Source organism: Haemaphysalis longicornis, unplaced genomic scaffold (assembly GCF_048455015.1).
Source record: "Haemaphysalis longicornis isolate Haplotype H1 unplaced genomic scaffold, Haemaphysalis longicornis Haplotype H1 scaffold_7, whole genome shotgun sequence".
Classification (NCBI taxonomy): Eukaryota; Metazoa; Arthropoda; class Arachnida; order Ixodida; family Ixodidae; genus Haemaphysalis; species Haemaphysalis longicornis.
The window spans coordinates 139,751,404-139,755,227 of record NW_027526422.1 but is presented as its reverse complement, the minus strand read 5'-3'; positions in this window follow the sequence as shown (position 1 = coordinate 139,755,227).

Genomic DNA, 3,824 nt, shown 5'->3' with positions numbered 1-3,824 from the left:
AAAAAGCCACCTGGTTTCTGCGTTTTTTTTTGTCGCAGTATGGCGACACAATCATTAAGGGACTAAAATAATGAGGGGTAAGAATTAAGTGACTGCTTCCCTTTCTGGTAATATTCTAGGCCCGAAAAAATGACAGGTGAGAAGGAATCGTTTCTTAACAATGTGGTAATAATATTAATGAATTAATATTGCACACTTTCCCTAAAGGTTTCTGATCATTGAAAACAAGAAATTAATGAACACCTATTAGGGGGTCCTTAAGAATGCTTGAGCATCTCATACCTCTCTCTCGCCAACTTTATGCTGGACCCGATGGGCGCTCTTTGTTTCGGTTTCAGGAGTCGGCAATGCAGCGTTTCTAGGACACCCCTCGTACACTGTGTCAACTGTTCTCAGCGCTATGACTGTCTGAGTCGTCACTTTTGTTTGCTTCAGCATCGACGTTGGCTGCATGAGTCGCTACTTTTGTTGCACACCGGCCAGCATCAAAAACGTGTTAACGTAATTCGAAATCCTCCCATTTTTGCCACCCGCACTGCCTCCAGGCGCGATTCTACAATGCGCACAAGTGGTGGGGGTACCGGGAGTCACAAAGGAAGACGCAGCTGACGAGATTTGCTTCGACCTGTCCCCCTCTGGCAACGACGGCTGCGTTGCGAAGTCCATTCCCTCAGCGCACTTTCTCCGATCTATTGTTATGTGTTCTTCTATCGTAATGCTGTGTTTGAGAGGAGAACGGGGAGGAACATTTGTGCGGACGCGTCGGTTGCTCAGGTTATATCTCTCTAGCTGCTAACGCTATTTTGCAGAAGTCACGTTGTGTTCAGATTTATTAGGGGCGAAATTCCTTAGGGGCAGGGGCTGTTGGCATCTCCTATCGTCGTCGTCTTCGTCATAATCGTCGTTCTCATGTACTCATGGTACTAAAACACCGGGAAACTCGTTTACGTCTCGCGCTAGAGCGTAATGCGTACTAAAAACACATCGCGACACTCGTTTACGCCTCGCGCTGGAGCGCTTCGTAACGCGTACTAAAAACATCAGGACTCTCGTGTACACCTCGCGCTACAGAGCTTTGTGCTTCAACAATACGAGACTTTTACAGCAAAGCTGTATACCTCTACCCCCCCCCCCCTCCATACCTCCAATGGTTTCATCTTTGTTGCCAAAAGCTAAGGCGCTAGTGCCAATGCCAAGGGCGCTAAGAATACACTTATATACTGAGTGCTTCGCCCCTCCCCAGGTTTGACGTTATGGAAATGGCGCGGGAGTTTCTTATAATACAAGATGGGTTTGAATAAAAAAAGTTTTAGTAAATATAAGCCTATCACTTCGTCGTGGATCCCGATATCCACACATTACGATAATTCGATGAGTCGGTAATGCATACATGCAATGGCTTCTACGCTATTATGGTCTCTAGGTTCGTCTAGGGGAGCAGTTGCTGCGTCCTTCCAATCTGTTTTCTTACTCCCCCCCCTCAAGTGTAATCAAAGCGACTCTACAACAATTGTGGTCACCGCTTCTGCTTTTTCTTCGAGTCTGGAAGCATTGGAAGTGCTTTATTACCCCGAGCACAGAGAGGCACTGCGTGATTTGCACCTCGCAGTAGATACACCTTTGCTGTTGCTTTGCTGTTCTAGCTTTCTTTTTGAAGGACCTATCTAATGTGTGCATTGCTGCAACAGAAGGAAAGCTCAGATGCCGAGATCATGTTTATACAAATATTAAATGAAACGGCCCAGCACAGACATCTGCCGTACTCCTGACATAACACGACCATGCGGAATTGAAATTTATTCAATGGCGAATTGGCTTTGCGAGGATAAAGTTTCTGTCAAAGGAAACTTGATATGGGTACTGTTTGATTTGGTATTTTCATGTGCAGTAATTAGGCTATAAAATTTAAAATCCTCACGGAATAAATAAAATGTGGTTAATAAATGTCTTTTCTTCAAAATGCTGAAAGAGTCTGAAAACACTTCACAACGCTGAGAACGCTGAAAACACTACACAACAACACGCCACATGCGCTAAATACTTTTTCACCCGACGCGCCACATGCAATGATGGAACACTCGTGGTGCTCCCATCGATAAGGAGGAGGCCAAGAAGGTTCCTGCAACACACAGAACCGCGCGGAATTGGTTGACTGCGTAGGATTGGCGTATTTGCACCCCTTGCCGTGCAAACGGGTTTACATCAGTCAGATGGGACGGTGTACGGGTTTCTCGGCCACATTGTTGGAAGATAGCGTGTCGGTGCCTGTAATGCTGCCTTCTTCCCTGTATTGCACTATCAGAAAGAGAAAAAATGTATGCTTTGCCCCCGAGCACGGTGATCCCGCTCTATATTAATGATGTATTTTCAGTGATGAATAATTTACTACATAAAACGGCATTACTTGTTTTTGGAGTTATTGCTCCTACTTTATTCCTATTGCCTTCACGGCCTTGATAATCAGCAGACGAAAGGCGATAAGCTGTCCCACTTTATAGTTTAGGATTCGTCACGCTTTGTTCATCGTTTTCTTATCACCGTAGTTTGCCATCCAAAGCGAGCGCTTGCACTGCGCGTTGTAACACCTATAATTTCGGATCCCATGGTCTGTCCTATATGCATTGATTGTTTCTGGAAAAGCTGTATTAACGGGTTACACAAGACAGGACAGTCAGTGGAATTACAACAATTTTTTTGTTCGAACAACTCCCGCTAAATACTTTTTCACAAGACACGCCATATGCGCCGACGGAACCCTCCTGTTGTTCGCATATATAAGGCGGCCAAGAAAGGTTTCTGCAACACGCAGAACCACGCCGCCTTCGTTGATTGCGCATGAGTGGCGTATTCGGGCCCCTTGTCTTGCAAACGGGTTTACATCAGTCAGATGGGCCGGTGTACGGGTTTCTCGGCCATATTGTTGGAAGAGAACGTGTGCGGGCCTGCATTGCTGCTATCTTCCGAGTATTGTACTATCATAAAGAGAAAAATTGTATGCTTTGCTCCCGAACATGGTGATCCTGCTCTATAAGAATGATGTATTTTCAGTGATGAATTACTCACTCCATAAAACTTCAATACTTGTTTCCGGAGTTTTTGCTCCTACTATAATACTATTGTCTTAGCGGTCTTGATAATCGGCAGACGAAGGGCGACAAGCTGGCCCACTTTATAGTTTACGATTCGTCACCCTTTGTTCATCGTTTTCTTATAGCCGTAGTTTGGTATCCAAAGCGAGCGCTTGCACTGCGCGTTGTAACAACTATAATTTCGGATCCCATGGTCTGTCCTATATGCATTGATTGTTTCTGGAAAAGCTGTATTAACGGGTTACACAAGACAGGACAGTCAGTGTACTTACAACAAATTTTTTGTTGGAACAACTCCCACTAAATACTTTTTCACAAGACACGCCACATGCGCCGACGGAACACTCCTGTTCTTCGCATCGATAAGAAGGTGGCCAAGAAAGGTTCCTGCAACACGCAGAACCACGCCGCCTTCGTTGATTGCGCATGAGTGGCGTATTCGGGCCCCTTGTCTTGCAAACGGGTTTACATTAGTCAGATGGGCCGGTGTACGGGTTTCTCGGCCATATTGCTGGAAGAGAACGTGTGCGGGCCTGTTTTGCTGCCGTCTTCCCAGTATTGTACGACTATAAAGAGAAAAAATTACGCTCACCTCCTCTCGCGGGAACCCTTGTGTGATGCGACGCTGAGGGGGGTTCAAGCTCAAGCGGAGAGCAACCGTCGACCGAAAGGCCGCCGGAGAGCGGCACACCGGTTATATGCGCAGCGCGCCCGAAGGAGAGGAGACCGCGGAGA